This window comes from Sphaeramia orbicularis, chromosome 19 (genome assembly GCF_902148855.1).
Source record: "Sphaeramia orbicularis chromosome 19, fSphaOr1.1, whole genome shotgun sequence".
Taxonomy (NCBI): domain Eukaryota; kingdom Metazoa; phylum Chordata; class Actinopteri; order Kurtiformes; family Apogonidae; genus Sphaeramia; species Sphaeramia orbicularis.
In genome coordinates, this window is record NC_043975.1 from 40988919 (window position 1) to 41012325 (window position 23407).

Consider the following 23407-nt stretch of genomic DNA (forward strand, 5'->3'; position numbering starts at 1 on the left):
AAAATGCATAAAATAAACCAATTTAGAACGCGGTAGCAAGATATCCATTTATCCACACAACCTTTCACAGTGCAAAGAAAACAGCAAGTCGTCTAGAATAAAAGTTATACTATTTTAACAAACTCACCTACGTTGTTTATGTCCAAACTGACTGCTCCGGTAATCGCGTCTCTTCGGCTGCAGAGGGAAGGAATACAGAGGAAAGAGGCGGCAAAACACGGTGCATTATGGGTGTTGGAGTTTTCCAACTCAATGCATGGCCGTTTTAAACGGCAGAATCCTTGAATTAATGCCTAACTTCTTAAAATTATAAATGCGATATCAAAACTATGTTTTTTTATAACATAAAAGAATGTAGAATTTTGATATGCTAAAGGAAAAACTTACCAAAATATGTAAAAAACCGATGATATTCACAAGTAGGGTTTCAGAGGGCGCGGAGATAATGCGTCACACACTTGGCGCACATTTGACTGCGTGACACCACACGCTCGGAAAGAACTTAATTTTGAACTTTGGATCAAAGTAATAAATCACTTTGGTATTAAGTCAAGCATTTTTAAGTTGTTTGAAACCACATATTACCTTTGCAGTCAGAACATGAGAAATTTACTTTGCCTTTGTGTAAATTTGTACCTTGCTTCAACTGGGGCCTAAATACGCTTTTTACAGTGTACCAGTCTAGAATTGTCTGTCCCTTTTTTGTAACCTTTTTTTTCCTTCAGTTTACCATAATGTACAATAATCACACATTTATGAATTAAAACCTTTAAGTACCAACTGCTGAACTGTACACCTGCTACCATCTGAAAATTAATATTGCTTGCAAAAATAGTTCCGAATAATGCTCTCCTTCAGGTCTGAGCCAAAAAGTCATACACATTTGCACTCCCCTGCTGTTTACATTTTCTTTAATGCTGGTGGAATGTCATTTATGACTTCCTTAACGTTAACTCCAACTCCCACATCGCCGCATGCCATGGAAGCCGTCCTACGGGGTCCGAACGCCGGCTTCTGCGGCTTGCAAAGCCGCGCAGTGAGCCGCTGTGACTCGGGGCGCGGATCCAGTTCCGACAACCGTTTTCGTTCACAGAACTCGGAACCAAGCCAGGCTGGAAGCTCTACTTTGAACATGAAAAGATGACAAATTGCATTTTACACCAATTATTTGCATGTATTGATCGGATTAGTGGTTAAGAAGTTATTAAACATTTTAGAGCAGTAGATGATTTTGGACTGCAGTGGTTTGGGTCTGTATGGGTTGAATAGAGTTATTGTGTCATACTGTCATATATTCCTTGAACGGTATGATTATAGAACGTTATGACATGTTTAAAGTTGTATAAGGAATAAAATTATAAAAATGTGATATAGGAATGACCCGTGCGCTGTCCATGGTGCTGTTTTACACATATGCGGCGTACGGGGCTAATAGAAATACAGGTAAAGTCATTGTTTAAAGTAAAACAAAAACTTTTCTTACACACAAAACAAAACAAAAAAGCAACAACAATAAGTTCTCAATAAAATCGGATGAGTGGCTCCCCTGAAACACCTTCTTTCAAACACATTCAAAACAAAGATAAACTTTCTCGATCTGCTTCCGTGTAAGGGTCTCGGATTCAGCACAATGGACAGCGCACGATTCATTCCTCATATCACATTATATATTTTTCCCCTTAAGTTTAAACATGTCATAACGTTCTATAATCATACCGTTCAAGGAATATATGACAGTATGACACAATAACTCTATTCAACCCATACAGACCCAAACCACTGCAGTCCAAAATCATCTACTGCTCTAAAATGTTTAATAACTTCTTAACCACTTATCCGATCAATACATGCAAATAATTGGTGTAAAATGCAATTTGTCATCTTTTCATGTTCAAAGTAGAGCATCCAGCCTGGCTTGGTTCCGAGTTCTGTGAACGAAAACGGCTGTCGGAACTGGATGCGCGCCCTGAGTCACAGCGGCTCACTGCGCGGCTTTGCAAGCCGCAGAAGCCGGCGTTCGGAGCCCGTAGGACGGCTTCCGTAGGCTTCCGTAGGACGGCGCCGCCGCACCTCCCGGCTACATATTGCCAGGGCCCGATCGCATATATTTACCGCCTGCTGGTAAATGTCTTGGCGGTTTACCGCTTCGTCTTTACATGTATACTGTGGAAGAAAAAAAACACCATTTGCATGATAAAATAACAACATATCACAAAAACCTACATCAATCATAATAAATGATACAACCTACACAATCAATGTCAACCTATAACAATATGCCAATAGATAACACAAGAATAAAATTCCTGAATAACTGTTACACCAACATAAACAGTTTGACTTCAATACTTACACAAAATAGTTGTAAGTCCTGCCTAAAGGCTTGCAGCTCTTTCTCCTTGAAAGCAGGAAATTTCATTGGAGATTTTTCCATCTGTGTCCACAACAACAAGCACAATTCTTCATATAAACACACATTATTTCTGTGACTGTTCCTTGTAGTTAGAAATTACACAACCTGGGACTAATCTACTTCATATAATTACACTTCAAAACAAACAGATAATGATACTCACTGTTTACAGAAGTAGCGGCAACACACTGAAATTGAACAGCATCCGCTTTATATTGCTCTCTGTCCAGCGCCCAATTTAAACCACTAACCAATCAGGAGACTTGATTCAGATTCAAATTCAAAAAAGTATCTACACGTAATGCTTGGGGACGTGATATCACGTTATTAGCGCCACGGGGGTTTATGGGAGAAATCTCCATGTTCACTTGCTGTTGACGGACATTGGTACGTTTTGCTCAAGGGAACTACATGTTATGTTGTCGGATGCAATGTCCATTCACAGGATCGACGAGGCCAAAAGAGACAATCAGACTTTATTTTCAGGATTTTCCCACATGGAAACAGAACCAAGGGAGTCGTGTTTCTTATGTTACCGAGCGGAGACAGATTGCCTGGGTCTCCGCAGTACGATGTACGGACATAAAGTTTGAAAACATCCCACGAGCGCTGAAAGTGTTTCAGGCATTTTCATTTGGGTAAGTGTACAAGTTTCAGTTGGCGAATGATTGTGTTCTCATTTTGTTTTGTTTCAATATGATCAGCAGTAGGCTCCTCTGCATTTTGTAACTGAGCACGGATTAGCACTGTTGTTATTGTAGCAAATTACGCTAGTTTAGCAAGGCTAGCGCAAATAACGTTAGCTGCAAAAATGTAATCATAACAAATCACTCCGTTGAACCTCTCAGACATTTGAGGCAAGGTTTAATTTTGTCAGAAAACCAGGCTATTTTTAATCACTGTAAGTGAAACATTATAACACCAGTGACTTAAAAACACTCTACCCAGTACTGAAAAGGTATGTAATATCTGTATTCAACCATCAGAACGTCATACTGTTGTTTATAACTATAGATATGCTACTGTAATATCTGTATTCAACCATCAGAACGTCATACTGTTGTTTATAACTATAGATATGCTACTGTAATATCTGTATTCAACCATCAGAACCAGTGCTGGCTCGTGCAAGGACCATATAGGTGGTTGCCTATTAATAATTGCCTAATAAAAAAAAGAGGAATTATAGTAAATAAAGAAATACTAGTACTGATAACGTCATAATTTCTCATTAACTGTCTTAAAAATAAAGAAATGAGGAACAAAAAAACCAAAAAAAACAACCACATCCCCTGTAATTTGTCAGGTGAACTCTCCCTGACCCAGTGTTCACTCTGTGCATGTGTGTGAGACTAAGTGAGACAGAACGGAGCTGAATGACAGCGTCACACAAGTGTTGAACTAGCATTCAGATCAAGGTTGGAGAGTTTATCACCATGAAAAGGCCTTTCAAGCCCTTAGCTGCACAATTTAGAAGAGGAGAAAGGAGGAGTCAAAAAAGTAATCAAATTATAGAAGGATGTAACCTTTTATAATGTTAAAAAACATTTGGTGTTACAGCTAGCTGAATTGAAATGAAGCAAAGTTACCTAATTATGGTACTGTAGATGATTAAGACATGAGATATCTGCTAAGCTGTGGGGTTTCCTGCTGCTGAACTTATATATGTTTTTTATCAGGATTATATATTTTTCTATCTGGTTTGTACAAGTTTCTGTCTGGTTTACTGCTGGTTATCTGGTTTACATATGTTTCTTTGTGGTTTATATATGTTTTTTTTTTTTCTCTTTTTTAAATCAATTTTATATATGTTTCTATCTGGTTTATATATGTTTTTATCTGGTTCACTATACATATAAAACTATACATATACTGCTCTGATCTGTAAAATTACCCACTAGACCAGGGGTCTGCAACCTGTGGCTCCAGGGCCACATATGGCTCTTCAGCATGTCTCTGTGGCTCTTCTGGTCAAAAATAATAAGGAACATTTTAAAATGAACTGAATGAGTCATTACTTTTTAACACTGTTACAGACCTGAATCTATTCTAACTTTGTGCATCTGCAAAAATGCACCGGCTTTACACGGAATAAACTAATTTTTTGACAGCGTAAAAACCAAAATGTATTATTTTGTTGCCGAATTTAATACAAGTTTAATACAAGCATTTGTCCGTAGTTTGGAAGTAAGCCACTATACATGAAAGTCGCGCTTTTTCTCCATTACACAACGTAATTATGTTTCGGAAAAAGTGTCCATCATTAAAAAAATTGTAAAAGTCTTGAATGTTTTCTTTGTTGTAGTTGTATAATTTCATAAATGCACCAGCCATTGCACTATTGTAATGGAAATGCAAAGTTAAATAGCAAACTAATCACAAATATGCTACAGCAGAGCAGCCACCTAATAGTAAAATGTAGATGGGTTTTAAAAAATTTGTCATGGCTCTAGTCAGATTTCTTTCATTTTTTCCAGACAAAAATAGCTCTTCAGGTCGTAAAGGTTGCCGACCCCTGCACTACACTAACATACTGCTAATTAAAACTATGGATATGCTACTGTAATATCTGTATTTACCATCAGAGCATCATACTGTTGTTTATAACTATAGGTATGTTACTGTGATATATTCACCCATTAGAAAACCATAATGCTCTTTAAAATTATGAATATGCCACTCTGATATCTAAAACTACCCATTAGACTAATATACTGCTCTTTAAAAATATGGATATGCTTCTGTAATATCTGTATTCTGTCTTTCTGAAGGTAAACCAGCGTATGAGATGGATGAGGCTCATCCAGACTGGAGTCCAACCCTTCATTTGGATCACTCTGAAGTGGCAGCTACAGCATCAGACCAACATGCCTGCAGACAACGTAGATGTCATATAAGTAGCCAGGGGATATGTGGATGAAGCTGGAGCTGCAGAGGAAGACCAGCGTACAGCTGAGGCTGCTTTCACTAAAGTCAGATGTCAACTTGATGCAAACGACATAGAGGAGATACATACTATAGCACACCTCAGAATCCATGTAGAAATGCTAATAGGTCACTTGTGCAACAAGCACACTGTTACAGAACAGAACACCAATCAGTTTGTCGATTCCATGTGATAATGTTGAAAAGGTTACTCGTCTTTTTGAAACAGTTCATGTTTGTTGTATATTAACATGTGTCCAACTGTGGTATGGTCAGAGAACAAATGCACTTCTTAATTAATTGAATAAAAAAAAATTTCCTGCAAACTGCAATGCACGGTTACTTGCGCTTTTATTGAATTTACAATTTTGCACATCTAAAATTCCAGTAACAGGGTGATACTTTGAGTCAAGTTACAATTAAAAAAAAACAAAAAACATAAAGGGCCCAGTGCTACTTAAGTAGCAGTTCCCAAATGACTTTCTTTTCTATATTTAACCTTTCTTAAATGATTGGTCACCACTTATTAAATATTATCCCCTGTATTTTGCATTTTTTCAGTGTAAATCAGGTATGTATCCTATGTTGAATTCACTGATCATGTAGATGTTCTTAAAACTTAAGATTAAACTTGAGGCTTATTATTTCTCTGATACTTTATGCACCTTATATACCATACTGCTGTCTCTGACTATTCATACTTTTTATGTCTGACAGTTTTGCATATTAACATCTCACTATCTCAGGTATTTTTTTACATGCTGTATGCCATTTACCTCTGACAGTTTGCACAATTACCAGATGTTGCACATTTATGTAAATGTACATTTTTATGATATTAGAAATAGTACATTATATTTTTACACTTTTTCTCCTACATGCCATTTTTAAATACCTGTAACAGCCCAGCTCTGCTAGGGGTTTACAGCAATTAGAGGTAGTAAAAAAAGAAACCAAGAGGTAGCAGATGTAAAGTGCAATTTCTTTTATTTTGTAGCACTCAGTTTGAATTATCAAAAACTGAACAGAACGGAAACTAACAGGTACTGACAAATTACACCAAAATGAAGCTATCCTATCGAGCTAGTGGTGAGCCCAAAAGGAATACTTGATAACAAAAAGAGAACCACTTCTACCTAACTAAATAAATAACAACGAAAAGGGGGCAGTACCTGTTGGCTAAGCTATACTAAGATAGACAAAAACAAAACCTAACACAAGATAAAACAGCTACTTCTGCTCCAGTAGTCCACTATTTAAAAGTTACAAATTTACCAAGGTTTACTAGTAATATAACATAAACCAAAAAGGGAAAACAAAACTTTATGCTCACACTGTTTTACCAGTGAGCAAATCTTCAAAGAAAAGAAGGCTAATTAACCAAAACTCATAACAGCTGGTGGACACAGGAGCTAGACCAAATCAAATACACTAAAATAGACAATCAAAAGAACCTGTCTTAACAATACTTATATAAATTGAGCAATGGGCTCTATGCACAGCCCCACTACTTCCTGAACTTCACGTGGGTCCTTTATTTCCGGTTTTTCATTATTGAACACACTGATTAATCCAGCTATGCCTAATCAATCAGTTGTCCCAACAAGTAGCAGACACAAACTCTACTGACTAAACTCTAGTGGCATTCAGTGTCAACAGTCAAGTAAGGTTTTCATTGTACAGGGAAACCTGTTTCTTTACTGAACACATGACAATAAATGCTTTTAATCTTGAATCAAAAACAAAAAAAATAAGGAAAAAGTATCTTTTTCAGTGAAATCTATCATTAACTGAACATAAACCCAGTGTGTCCATCCACTGTCATTGTCACTGTCCAACTCCATCGGTTTGACTGGTGAATGATTTTGCAAGCACCTTATACAAATCCATGTTTTCAATTATGGTGATCTTTTCTATGCACTGTTTTCTCATGTTCAGTGGGAATTTGTCTTTGTATGGTACACATTTTTCATTTAAGTGACTTCTCAACATACTGTATCACTTCAACTGTGGACTGAATAACTTTGGGTTCAGCTGGCTGTAAAATATAGCAATATCTCAGTGTTTACATCCCACAATGCGCAGTACATTGACGTCGGTTACCAGGCACTACAGATGCTGTGAGCATAGATGTTTTTATGATCACCCAATAGTGTACTGGCTTTAGAATTATACAGTTGTTCAGAAGACCAAGATTCAAATCTTAGGAGAGTCTGACTTATTTTTCTTTTTTTTCCTTTACATTCATAAACAGCGGTTTACTGCATTTCACTGTGAGTATGTGACAATTTCCACACCGAGTAAAAAGTACACACAACATGTTTTTTGTTTTCAAAATAAAAGCCTTTTTAAAAAAATATATAATGTCTATTAAATAACCTCTTTTCATTTTTATGATCAAACACTCAACTGTTTGTACAATGTTTCTTCATTCAAAAGTACTCTTTCTCACAGACACACATGCTCACACAATAGGGTTTTTCCAAAATAATAGCCTTAAATGTCATAAATCATCACTTTTATGCTCTATTATTCATCCAATTTCAATTCATTTTTCAAACTGATTCTTTCTCTCACATACAAAACAAATGCACATACACACAGTAGGGTTTCCAAAATAAAAGTCTCATTTAAAGGTGATGGTGGTTTCAGCAGAGGGTCGCTGGTGTTCTGTACAGATGTAAGGAGGACAGACACTAAAGGGTGGGAACTGGTATGGGGACGGAGAGGTGTGAGTGGAGCTGAGGTGTGGACGGTCACAGGAGGCAGACCACAGGGGAGGCGGAACGCGCAAGAGGCGGAACGCCCGGTGCGAGGTCCCGCCCAATGCTGCTTGCAGCTTTAATTAGGGACCGAGCCGAAAGGTAAGGCCCTCTCACACAGTGAGAGGCCTTGCCTGCAAGCAAGGCCCTATTGTTATTCGTTCGTTTTTATTAGGGACCGAGCCGAAAGGTAAGGCCCTCTCACACAGTGAGAGGCCTTGCCTGCAAGCAAGGCCCTATTGTTTTTCGTTCGTTTTTATATTATTATTATTATTATTATTATTATTATTTTTCCGTGACGCTTTAAACTGGAATTTGCCCCCCTAAACATGCTCAAAAACTCACCAAATTTGGCACACATGTCAGGCCTGGCGAAAAATTTGATAAAATGTAAAAATTAACCCCATAGGTGCCAAAATGGCCTCTCTAGCGCCACCTATGTGAAAAAAAATGGGAAAAGCCCTAGTGGCCACTAGGAATGTCGTACAGACATGAAACCAGTGCCAAAATTCTTGTTGGATGAAGCACTACAAATCATCCACTGACACTTATGACCTAACTCCAACAGGAAGTTTGCAATATGCCTTTCAAAATAAAATTTCTAAAACTAACTCCGATGACACCGTTTGTCATATTGACTTCTAAATAGCATCAAAAGATAGAGTGAAACCTCCTCAAAAAAGTGATCTCTCACTTTTTCCAGAACTGTCTTAGTTTTTTTTTTACAAGCCCGCAAAGTTGTGATGTTTGGAACTCATTTTTCACTTTGCAGTTTTTCCTGACATGTGACATATCTACACGTTCATGGGACTCAGCACAATGCTCACATGCAAAAATTTTTGAGATAGGATGTACGGTTGTTGATTTATAACAATTCTTTTATTTTCATACTTTTTCCACTTTAGACTGCCATTTGACCCCCTTAACATGCTCCAAAACTCACCAAATTTGCCATGTATGTCATGGCTGGTGAACACTTTCATACAATATCAAAAATTAACCCCTTGGGTGCCAAAATGGACTCTGTAGCACCACCTATGTACTAAAAAAACACACAAAATCTGCCCTAGCAGCCAGTAGGAATGTCACAGAAACATGAAACAAATGCCAAAATGTTGGTCTGATTGAGCCCGACAAATCATACACTGACACTCATGAGCTAACTCCAACAGGAAGTTGGCAATCTGCCTTTGAAAGTTACTCTACGTTTCTGCAATTACTGCTTATTCATTTCAGAGTTTTGACATAAAAGTTAGACCTCATTGAATTCCCACAAGTCTGCAGAATCCAAAAGTGAAAGAATTTTTCAGATACGACCTACGGTTATGGAATTATAGCGATTTTTTGAAGACTATGTTTAGTTTCACTTTTCCAAATGGCAAAATCCCTATAAAAGTCTTGCTGGTGCACATTTTCACATGTCTCTCTGTAGTGCAGTGGTTCATGTAGCTGCCTATGGAGTAGAAAGACCCTGGTTCAAGTCCCAGGTAATCCAAAAATTTTTTTTTTTTTTTATTTTATTTTAAAACAGGTTTTACTGCATTGTATTGTGGATATTGGAAATTTTGCACACATTCAAAAGTACACGGAGTACATTTTTTCAAAATAAAACCAAAATTAAGAATAATACAAAATGTCTATTACATAACTTCTTTTCATTTTTATGACCAAACACTCAACTGTTTGTACAATGTTTCTTCATTCAAAAGTACTCTTTCTCACAGACACACATCCTCACACAATAGGGTTTTTCCAAAATAAAAGCCTTAAATGTGGTAAATCATCACTTTTATACTCACTTATTCATACAATTTCAATTTATTTTTCAAACTGATTCTTTCTCTCACATTAAAAACAAATGCACATACACACAGTAGGGTTTCCAAAATAAAAGTCTCATTTAAAGGTGATGGTGGTTTCAGCAGAGAGTCGCTGGTGTTCTGTACAGATGTAAGGAGGACAGACACTAAAGGATGGGAACTGGTATGGGGACGGACAGGTGTGAGTGGAGCTGAGGCGTCGACGGTCACGGGAGGCGGATCGCGGGGGAGGCGGAACGCCCGGTGCGAGGTCCCGCCCAATGCTGCTTGCAGCTTTAATTATTATTATTATTATTATACTTCCGTCTCTTTCAACTGGATTTTGACCCCCTAAACATGCTCCAAAACTCACCAAATTTGGCACACATGTCAGGCCTGGTGAAAAATTTGATAAAATGAAAAAAGAAACCCCATAGGTGCCAAAATGGGCTCTCTAGCGCCACCTATGTGAAAAAAAACGGTAACTGCCCTAGTGGCCAGTAGGAATGTCGTAGAGACATGGAACCAGTGCCAAAATATTTGTTGGATGATGCACTAAAAATGATATGCTGACAGTGATGACCTAACTCCAACAGGAAGTTCGCAATATGCCTTTCAAAATAAAATTTTCAAAACTAACTCCGATGACACCGTTTTTCCTATTGACTTCTAAATAGCACCAAAAGATAGAGTGATCCCTCTGCACAAAAGTGGTCTCGTAGCTTAGTCTTAACTGTCTTAGTTTTTTTTTTTACAAGCCTGCAAAGTTGCGATGTTTGGAAGTCATTTTTCACTTTGCAGTTTTTCCCCACATGTGACATATCTACGCGTTCATGGGACTCACCACAATGTTCACATGCAAAAATTTTTGAGATAGGATTTACGGTTATTGATTTATAACAATTTGTTTATTTTCATACTTTTTCCTCTTTAGACTGCCATTTGACTCCCTTAACATGCTCCAAAACTCACCAAATTTGCCATGTATGTCATGGCTGGTGAACACTTTCATTCAATATCAAAATTAACCCCTTGGGTACCAAAATGGACTCTGTAGCGCCACCTATGTACTAAAAAACTCACAAAATCTGCCCTAGCGGCCAGTAGGAATGTCACAGAAACATGAAACAAATGCCAAAATGTTGGTCTGATTGAGCCCCACAAATCATACACTGACACTCATGAGCTAACTCCAACAGGAAGTTGGCAATCTGCCTTTGAAAGTTACTCTACGTTTCTGCAATTACTGCTTATTCATTTCACACTTTTAAAAAAAAATTATACCTCATTAAATTCCCACAAGTCTGCAGAATCCAAAAGTGAAAGAATTTTTCAGATACGACCTACGGTTATGGAATTATGGCGATTTTTTAAAGACTAAGTTTAGTTTCACTTTTCACAATGGCAAAATCCCTATAAAAGTCTTGCAGGTGCATTTTTAACATGTCTTTCTGTAGTGCAGTGGTTCATGTAGCTGACTGTGGAGCAGAAGGGTCCTAGTTCAAGTCCCAGGCAATCAAAAATTTTTTTTTTTTTTTTTTTTTTTTAAACAGGTTTTATTGCATTGTATTGTGGATATTGGAAATTTTGCACACATTCAAAAGTACACGGAGTACATTTTTTCAAAATAAAACCCCAATTAAGAATAATACAAAATGTCTATTGCATAACTTCTTTTTATTTTTATGACCAAACGCTCAACTGTTTGTACAATGTTTCTTCATTCAAAAGTACTCTTTCTCACAGACACACATGCTCACACAATAGGGTTTTTCCAAAATAAATGCCTTAAATGTGATAAATCATCACTTTTATACTCACTTATTCATACAACTTCAATTCATTTTTCAAACTGATTCTTTCTCTCACATACAAAACAAATGCACATACACACAGTAGGGTTTCCAAAATAAAAGTCTCATTTTAAAGGTGATGGTGGCTTCAGCAGAGGGTCGCTGGTGTTCTGTACAGATGTAAGGAGGATAGACACTAAAGGATGGGAACTGGTATGGGGACGGAGAGGTTTGAGTGGAGCTGAGGTGTGGAGGGTCACGGGAGGCGGATCGCAGGGGAGGCGGATCACGCGGGGGGGGCGGATCGCGTGGGAGGCGGATCGCCCGGTGCGAGGTCCCGCCCAATGCTGCTTGCAGCTTTAATTAGGGACCGAGCCGAAAGGTAAGGCCCTCTCACACAGTGAGAGGCCTTGCCTGCAAGCAAGGCCCTATTGTTATTCGTTCGTTTTTATATTATTAGGGACCGAGCCGAAAGGTAAGGCCCTCTCACACAGTGAGAGGCCTTGCCTGCAAGCAAGGCCCTATTGTTTTTCGTTCGTTTTTATATTATTAGGGACCGAGCCGAAAGGTAAGGCCCTCTCACACAGTGAGAGGCCTTGCCTGCAAGCAAGGCCCTATTGTTATTCGTTCGTTTTTTATTATTATTATACTATCGTCATTTTAAACTGGTTTTTGACCCCCTAAACATGCTCCAAAACTCACCAAATTTGGCACACATGTCAGGCCTGGTGAAAAATTTGATAAAATGAAAAAAGAAACCCCATAGGTGCCAAAATGGGCTCTCTAGCGCCACCTATGTGAAAAAAAACGGTAACTGCCCTAGTGGCCAGTAGGAATGTCGTAGAGACATGGAACCAGTGCCAAAATATTTGTTGGATGAAGCACTAAAAATGATATGCTGACAGTGATGACCTAACTCCAACAGGAAGTTCGCAATATGCCTTTCAAAATAAAATTTTCAAAACTAACTCCGATGACACCGTTTGTCCTATTGACTTCTAAATAGCACCAAAAGATAGAGTGAACCCTCTGCACAAAAGTGGTCTCGTAGCTTAGTCTTAACTGTCTTAGTTTTTTTTTTACAAGCCTGCAAAGTTGCGATGTTTGGAAGTCATTTTTCACTTTGCAGTTTTTCCCTACATGTGACATATCTACGCATTCATGGGACTCACCACAATGTTCACATGCAAAAATTTTTGAGATAGGATTTACGGTTATTGATTTATAACAATTTGTTTATTTTCATACTTTTTCCTCTTTAGACTGCCATTTGACTCCCTTAACATGCTCCAAAACTCACCAAATTTGCCATGTATGTCATGGCTGGTGAACACTTTCATTCAATATCAAAATTAACCCCTTGGGTACCAAAATGGACTCTGTAGCGCCACCTATGTACTAAAAAACTCACAAAATCTGCCCTAGCGGCCAGTAGGAATGTCACAGAAACATGAAACAAATGCCAAAATGTTGTTCTGATTGAGCCCCACAAATCATTCACTGACACTAATGAGCTAACTCCAACAGGAAGTTGGCAATCTGCCTTTGAAAGTTACTCTACGTTTCTGCAATTACTGCTTATTCATTTCACACTTTTAAAAAAAAAATTATACCTCATTAAATTCCCACAAGTCTGCAGAATCCAAAAGTGAAAGAATTTTTCAGATACGACCTACGGTTATGGAATTATGGCGATTTTTTAAAGACTAAGTTTAGTTTCACTTTTCACAATGGCAAAATCCCTATAAAAGTCTTGCAGGTGCATTTTTAACATGTCTTTCTGTAGTGCAGTGGTTCATGTAGCTGACTGTGGAGCAGAAGGACCCTAGTTCAAGTCCCAGGTTATCCAAAATTTTTTTTTTTTTTTTTTTTTTTAAAACAGGTTTTATTGCATTGTATTGTGGATATTGGAAATTTTGCACACATTCAAAAGTACACGGAGTACATTTTTTCTAAATAAAACCCCAATTAAGAATAATACAAAATGTCTATTGCATAACTTCTTTTTATTTTTATGACCAAACGCTCAACTGTTTGTACAATGTTTCTTCATTCAAAAGTACTCTTTCTCACAGACACACATGCTCACACAATAGGGTTTTTCCAAAATAAATGCCTTAAATGTGATAAATCATCACTTTTATACTCACTTATTCATACAACTTCAATTCATTTTTCAAACTGATTCTTTCTCTCACATACAAAACAAATGCACATACACACAGTAGGGTTTCCAAAATAAAAGTCTCATTTTAAAGGTGATGGTGGCTTCAGCAGAGGGTCGCTGGTGTTCTGTACAGATGTAAGGAGGATAGACACTAAAGGATGGGAACTGGTATGGGGACGGAGAGGTGTGAGTGGAGCTGAGGTGTGGAGGGTCACGGGAGGCGGATCGCAGGGGAGGCGGATCACGCGGGGGGGCGGATCGCGTGGGAGGCGGATCGCCCGGTGCGAGGTCCCGCCCAATGCTGCTTGCAGCTTTAATTATTATTATTATTATTCACACACCACTTTGACCTGGATTTTGACCCCCTGAACATGCACGAAAACTCACCAAATTTGGCACACATGTCAGGCCTGGCGAAAAATTTATAAAATGAAAAAATTTACCCCATAGGTGCCAAAATGGGCTCTCTAGCGCCACCTATGTGAAAAAAACGGCAACTGCCCTAGTGGCCAGTAGGAATGTCATACAGACATGAAACCAGTGCCAAAATTTTTGTTGGATCATGCTCTACAAATCATCCACTGACACTCATGACCTATCTGCAACAGGAACTTCGCAATATGCCTTTCAAAATAAAATTTCTAAAACTAACTCCGATGACACCGTTTGTGGTATTGACTTCTAAATAGCGCCAAAAGATAGAGTGAACCCTCCTTAATACAGCGATTTCACACCTTTTCCATAACTGTCTTAGTTTCTTTTTTACAAGCCTGCAAAGTTGCGATGTTTGGAACTCATTTTTCACTTTGGAGTTTTTCCCCACATGTGACATATCTACGCGTTCACGGGACTCAGCACAACTCTCACATCCACAAATTTTTGAGATAGGATGTACGGTTATTGATTTATAACAATTTGTTTCTTTTCATACTTTTTCCACTTTTGACTGCCATTTGACCCCCTTAACATGCTCCAAAACTCACCAAATTTGCCATGTATGTCATGACTGGTGAACACTTTCATACAATATCAAAATTAACCCCTTGCATGCTAAAATGGACTCTGTAGCGCCACCTATGTACTAAAAAAAACACAAAATCGGCCCTAGCGGCCAGTAGGAATGTCACAGAAACATGAAACAAATGCCAAAATGTTGGTCTGATTGAGCCCGACAAATCATACACTGACACTCATGAGCTAACTCGAACAGGAAGTTGGCAGTCTGCCTTTGAAAGTTACTCTACGTTTATGCAATTAGTACTCAGTCATTCCAGACTTTTGAATAAAAAGTTATACCTCACTCAATTCCCACAAGTCTGCAGAATCCAAAAGTGAAAGAATTTTTCAGATACGACCTACGGTTATGGAATTATGGCGATTTTTTGAAGACTATGTTTACTTTCACTTTTAACAATGACAAAGTCCCTATAAAATTCTTCTTGGTGGGCAGCTGTCTATGGCTGTCCTTAGTGTAGTGGTTCATGTACCTGCCTATGGAGCAAGAGGACCTGGGTTCAAGTCCCTGACAACCCAAACTCTTTTTTTTTTTTTTTTTTTCTCCATCTTAAAACAGGTTTTACTGCATTGTATTTTGGATACTGGAAATTTTGCACACATTCAAAAGTACACGGAGTACATTTTTTCAAAATAAAACCCCAAATACCAATAATACAAAATTTCTATTACATAACTTCTTTTCATTTTTATGATCAAACGCTCAACTCTTTGTACAATGTTTCTTCATTCAAAAGTACTCTTTCTCACAGACACACATGCTCACACAATAGGGTTTTTCCAAAATAAAAGCCTTAAATGTGAGACATCATCACTTTTATGCTCAATTATTCATACAATTTCAATTCATTTTTCAAACTGATTCTTTCTCTCACATACAAAACAAATGCACATACACACAGTAGGTTTTCCAAAATAAAAGTGTCATTTTAAAGGTGATGGTGGTTTCAGCAGAGGGTCGCTGGTGTTCTGTACAGATGTAAGGAGGACGGACACTAAAGGGTGGGAACTGGTATGGGGACGGAGAGGTGTGAGTGGAGCTGAGGTGTGGACGGTCATGGGAGGCGGATCGCAGGGGGAGGCGGAACGCCCGGTGCGAGGTCCCACCCAATGCTGCTTGCAGCTTTAATTATTATTATTATTATTATACTTCCGTCTCTTTCAACTGGATTTTGACCCCCTAAACATGCTCCAAAACTCACCAAATTTGGCACACATGTCAGGCCTGGTGAAAAATTTGATAAAATGAAAAAAGAAACCCCATAGGTGCAAAAATGGGTTATGGAATTATGGCGATTTTTTAAAGACTAAGTTTAGTTTCACTTTTCACAATGGCAAAATCCCTATAAAAGTCTTGCAGGTGCAATTTTAACATGTCTCTCTGTAGTGCAGTGGTTCATGTAGCTGACTGTGGCGCAGAAGGACCCTAATTCAAGTCCCAGGCAATCCAAAAGTTTTTTTTTTTTTTTTTTTTAAACAGGTTTTATTGCATTGTATTGTGGATATTGGAAATTTTGCACACATTCAAAAGTACACGGAGTACATTTTTTCTAAATAAAACCCCAATTAAGAATAATACAAAATGTCTATTGCATAACTTCGTTTTATTTTTATGACCAAATGCTCAACTGTTTGTACAATGTTTCTTCATTCAAAAGTACTCTTTCTCACAGACACACATGCTCACACAATAGGGTTTTTCCAAAATAAATGCCTTAAATGTGATAAATCATCACTTTTATACTCACTTATTCATACAACTTCAATTCATTTTTCAAACTGATTCTTTCTCTCACATACAAAACAAATGCACATACACACAGTAGGGTTTCCAAAATAAAAGTCTCATTTTAAAGGTGATGGTGGCTTCAGCAGAGGGTCGCTGGTGTTCTGTACAGATGTAAGGAGGATAGACACTAAAGGATGGGAACTGGTATGGGGACGGAGAGGTGTGAGTGGAGCTGAGGTGTGGAGGGTCACGGGAGGCGGATCGCAGGGGAGGCGGATCATGCGGGGGGGCGGATCGCGTGGGAGGCGGATCGCCCGGTGCGAGGTCCCGCCCAATGCTGCTTGCAGCTTTAATATTATTATTATTATTCACACACCACTTTGACCTGGATTTTGACCCCCTGAACATGCACGAAAACTCACCAAATTTGGCACACATGTCAGGCCTGGCGAAAAATTCTATAAAATGTAAAAATTAACCCCATAGGTGCCAAAATGGCCTCTCTAGCGCCACCTATGTGAAAAAAATGGGAAAAGCCCTAGTGGCCACTAGGAATGTCGTACAGACATGAAACCAGTGCCAAAATTCTTGTTGGATAAAGCACTACAAATCATCCACTGACACTTATGACCTAACTCCAACAGGAAGTTCGCAATATGCCTTTCAAAATAAAATTTCTAAAACTAACTCCGATGACACCGTTTGTCATATTTACTTCTAAATAGCTTCAAAAGATAGAGTGAAACCTCCTCAAAAAAGTGATCTCTCACTTTTTCCGGAACTGTCTTAGTTTTTTTTTTTTAATAGCCCGCAAAGTTGTGATGTTTGGAACTCATTTTTCACTTTGCAGTTGTTCCTGACATGTGACATATCTACACATTCATGGGACTCAGCACAATGCTCACATGCAAAAAATTTTGAGATAGGATGTACGGTTGTTGATTTATAACAATTCTTTTATTTTCATACTTTTTCCACTTTAGACTGCCATTTGACCCCCTTAACATGCTCCAAAACTCACCAAATTTGCCATGTGTGTCATGGCTGGTGAACACTTTCATACAATATAAAAAATTAACCCCTTGGGTGCCAAAATGGACTCTGTAGCGCCACCTATGTACTAAAAAACACACAAAATCTTCCCTAGCAGCCAGTAGGAATGTCACAGAAACATGAAAATAATGTCAAAATGTTGGTCTGATTGAGCCCGACAAATCATACAATGACACTCATGAGCTAACTCCAACAGGAAGTTGGCAATCTGCCTTTGAAAGTTACTCTACGTTTCTGCAATTACTGCTTATTCATTTCAGAGTTTTGACATAAAAGTTAGACCTCATTGAATTCCCACAAGTCTGCAGAATCCAAAAGTGAAAGAATTTTTCAGATACGACCTACGGTTATGGAATTATGGCGATTTTTTTGAAGACTATGTTTAGTTTCACTTTTCCAAATGGCAAAATCCCTATAAAAGTCTTGCTGGTGCACATTTTCACATGTCTCTCTGTAGTGCAGTGGTTCATGTAGCTGCCTATGGAGCAGAAGGACCCAGGTAATCCAAAAATTTTTTTTTTTTTTAATTTTATTTTAAAACAGGTTTTACTGCATTGTATTGTGGATATTGGAAATTTTGCACACATTCAATAGTACACGGAGTACATTTTTTCAAAATAAACCAAAATTAAGAATAATACAAAATGTCTATTACATAACTTCTTTTCATTTTTATGACCAAACACTCAACTGTTTGTACAATGTTTCTTCATTCAAAAGTACTCTTTCTCACAGACACACATCCTCACACAATAGGGTTTTTTCAAAATAAAAGCCTTAAATGTGGTAAATCATCACTTTTATACTCACTTATTCATACAATTTCAATTAATTTTTCAAACTGATTCTTTCTCTCACATTAAAAACAAATGCACATACACACAGTAGGGTTTCCAAAATAAAAGTCTCATTTTAAAGGTGATGGTGGTTTCAGCAGAGGGTCACTGGTGTTCTGTACAGATGTAAGGAGGACAGACACTAAAGGGTGGGAACTGGTATGGGGACGGAGAGGTGTGAGTGGAGCTGAGGCGTCGACAGTCACGGGTGGCGGATCGCGGGGGAGGCGGATCGCCTGGTGCGAGGTCCCGCCCAATGCTGCTTGCAGCTTTAATTAGGGACCGAGCCGAAAGGTAAGGCCCTCTCACACAGTGAGAGGCCTTGCCTGCAAGCAAGGCCCTATTGTTGTTCGTTCGTTTTTATATTATTATTATTCACACACCACTTTGACCTGGATTTTGACCCCCTGAACATGCACGAAAACTCACCAAATTTGGCACACATGTCAGGCCTGGCGAAAAATTTGATAAAATCAAAAAATTAACCCCATAGGTGCCAAAATGGCCTCTCCAGCGCCACCTATGTGAAAAAAATGGGAAAAGCCCTAGTGGCCAGTAGGAATGTTGTACAGACATGAAACCAGTGCCAAAATTTTTGTTGGATAAAGCGCTACAAATCATGCACTGACACTTATGACCTAACTCCAACAGGAACTTCGCAATATGCCTTTCAATATAAAATTTCTAAAACTAACTCCGATGACACCATTTGTCGTATTGACTTCTAAATAGCCCCAAAAGATAGAGTGAACCCTCATCAAAAAAGTAATCTCACACTTTTTCCAGACCTGTCTTAGTTTTTCTTTTACAGGGCCGCAAAGTTGCGATGTTTGAAACTCATTTTTCACTTTGGAGTTTTTCCCCACATGTGACATATCTACGCGTTCACGGTACTCACCACAATACTCACATGCAAAAATTTTTAAGATAGCTTGAACGGTTATTGATTTATAACAATTTTTTTCTTTTCATACTTTTTCTAACTCCAACAGGAAGTTCGCAATATGCCTTTCAAAATAAAATTTCTAAAACTAACTCCGATTACACCATTTGTCGTATTGACTTCTAAATAGCCCCAAAAGATAGAGTGAACCCTCATCAAAAAACTAATCTCACACTTTTTCCAGACCTGTCTTAGTTTTTCTTTTACAGGGCCGCAAAGTTGCGATGTTTGAAACTCATTTTTCACTTTGGAGTTTTTCCCCACATGTGACATATCTACGCGTTCATGGTACTCACCACAATACTCACATGCAAAAAATTTTAAGATAGCATGTACGGTTATTGATTTATAACAATTTTTTTCTTTTCATACTTTTTCCACTTTAGACTGCCATTTGACCCCCTTAACATGCTCCAAAACTCACCAAATTTGCCATGTATGTCATAGCTGCTGAACACTTTCATACCATATCAAAATTAACCCCTTGGGTGCCAAAATGGACTCTGTAGCGCCACCTATGTACTAAAAAACACACAAAATCTTCCCTAGCGGCCAGTAGGAATGTCACAGAAACATGAAACAAATGCCAAAATGTTGGTCTGATTGAGCCGACAAATCATACACTGACACTCATGAGCTAACTCCAACAGGAAGTTGGCAATCTGCCTTTGAAAGTTACTCTACGTTTCTGCAATTACTGCTTATTCATTTTAGACTTTTGACACAAAAATTTTATCTCATTAAATTCCTACAAGTCTGCAGAATCCAAAAGTGAAAGAATTTTTCTGATACGACCTCCATTTATGGAATAATGGCGATTTTTGGAAGAGTATGTGTAGTTTCACTTTTCACAATGACAATATCCCCATATAAAGGACACTGCTTCCATCTGGTGGGTGTCTGATAATAGATCAGTGGTTAGAGCAGTGTTCTGTTATGCAGGAGTCCTGGGTTCAAACCCCAAGAAGGGAAATAGCTTTTTTTTTTTTTTTTTTTTTTTTTTTCTTCCCTCCATCACATTTTAAAACATGTTTTGCTGTATTTTGTTGTGGATATTGGACATTTTGCACACATTACAAACTAAATACAGTACATTTTTTTCAAAATAAAACCCTTATTAAAAATAATACATACTGTCTTTTACATAACTTCTTTTCATTTTTATGACCAAACGCTCAACTGTTTGTACAATGTTTCTTCATTCAAAAGTACTCTTTCTCACAGACACACATGCTCACACAATAGGGTTTTTCCAAAATAAAAGCCTTAACTGTGAGAAATCATCACTTTTTTACTCACTTATTCATACAACTTCAATTCATTTTTCTAACTGATTCTTTCCCTCACATACTAAACAAATGCACATACACACAGTAGGGTTTCCAAAATCAAAGTCTCATTTAAAGGTGATGGTGGTTTCAGCAGAGGGTCGCTGGTGTTCTGTACAGATGTAAGGAGGACATACACTAAAGGGTGGGAACTGGTATGGGGACGGAGAGGTGTGAGTGGAGCTGAGGTGTCGACGGTCACGGGAGGCGGATCGCGGGGGAGGCGGAACGCCCGGTGCGAGGTCCCGCCCAATGCTGCTTGCAGCTTTAATTATTATTATTATTATTCACACACCACTTTGACCTGGATTTTGACCCCCTGAACATGCACGAAAACTCACCAAATTTGGCACACATGTCAGGCCTGGTGAAAAATTTGATAAAATGTAAAAAATTAACCCCATAAGTGCCAAGATGGCCTCTCTAGCGCCACCTATGTGAAAAAAACGACAAAAGCCCTAGTAGCTGGTAGGAATGTCGTAGAGACATGAAACCAATCCCAAAATCTTTGTTGGATGACGCACTACAAATCATCCTCTGACACTTATGACCTCACTCCAACAGGAACTTTGCAATATGCCTTTCAAAATAAAATTCCTAAATTCTAACTCCGATGACACTGTTTATCGTATTGACTTCTAAATAGCATCAAAAGATAGAGTAAACCCTCCTCAAAAAACTGGTCTCACAATTTTTTTGGAACTGTCTTAGTTTTTTTTTAGAAGCCCGCAAAGTTGCAATGTTTGGAACTCATTTTTCACTTTGGAGTTTTTCCCCACATGTGACATATCTACGTGTTCACGGGACTCAGCACAACACTTACATGCAAAAATTTTTGAGATAGGATGTATGGTTATTGATTTATAACAATTTGTTTATTTTCATACTTTTTCCACTTTAGACTGCCATTTGACCCCCTTAATATGCTCCAAAACTCACCAAATTTGCCATGTATGTCATGGCTGGTGAACACTTTGATTCAATATCAAAATTAATCCCTTGGGTTCCAAAATGGACTCTCTAGCGCCACTTGTGTACTAAAAAACACACAAAATCGGCCCTAGCGGCCAGTAGGAATGTCACAGAAACATGAAACAAATGCCAAAATGTTGGTCTGATTGAGCCCGACAAATCATACACTGACGCTCATGAGCTAACTCCAACAGGAAGTTGGCAATCTGCCTTTGAAAGTTTCTCTACATTTCTGCAATTACTGCTTATTCATTTCTGATGTTTTTCACAAAAGTTTTATCTCATTAAATTTCCACAAGTCTGCAGAATCCAAAAGTGAAATAATTTTTCAGTTACGACCTACGGTTATGGAATTATGGTGATTTTTTCAAGACTGTGTTTAGTTCCACTTTTCAATATGGCAAAATCCCTATAAAACTCTTCCTGGTGCTTTATTGTGCTTGTCTATCTGTAGTGCAGTGTTTCATGTAGCTGCCTATTGAACAGAAGGACCCTAGTTCAAATCCCAGGCAATCCATTTTTTTTTTTTTTTTTTTTTTGAATTTTAAAACAGGTTTTACTGCATTGTATTTTGGATATTGGAAATTTTGCACACATTCAAAAGTACACGGAGTACATTTTTTCAAAATAAAACCAAAATTAAGAATAATACAAAATATCTTTTACTTAACTTCTTTTCACTTTTATGACCAAACGCTCAACTGTTTGTACAATGTTTCTTCATTCAAAAGGACTCTTTCTCACCGACACACATGCTCACACAATAGGGTTTTTCCAAAATAAAAGCCTTAAATGTGAGAAATCATCACTTTCATGCTCAATTATTCACACAATTTCAATTCATTTTTCAAATTTATTCTTTCTCACATACAAAACAAATGCACATACACACAGTTCGGTTTCCAAAATAAAAGTTTCATTTAAAGGTGATGGTGGTTTTAGCAGAGGGTCACTGGTGTTCTTTACAGATGTAAGGAGGACGGACACTAAAGGGTGGGAACTGGTATGGGGACGGAGAGGTGTGAGTGGAGCTGAGGTGTGGACGGTCACGGAGGCGGATCGCGGGGGAGGCGGAACACCCGGTGCGAGGTCCCACCCAATGCTGCTTGCAGCTTTAATTATTATTATCATTATTATTATTATTATTATTATTATTATTATTATTATTATTATTATTTATTATTATTATTATTATTATTATTATTATTATTATTATTATTATTATTATTCACACACCACTTTGACCTGGATTTTGACCTCTTGAACATGCACGAAAACTCACCAAATTTGGCACACATGTCAGGCCTCGCGAAAAATTTTATAAAATGTAAAAATTAACCCCATAGGTGCCAAAATGGCCTCTCTAGTGCCACCTATGTGAAAAAAACGGCAACAGCCCTAGATTCTGGTAGGAATGTCATAGATACATGAAACTAATGTCAAAATCTTTGCTGGATGAAGCACTACAAATCATCCACTGACACTTATGACCTAACTCCAACAGGAACTTCGCAATATGCCTTTCAAAATAAAATTCCTGAAACTAACTCCGATGACACCGTATATCGTATTGACTTCTAAATAGAACCAAAAGATAGAGTAAACCCTCCTCAAAAAAATGGCCACGCAATTTTTTTGGAACTGTCTTAGTTTTTTTTTTTTAGAAGCCTGCA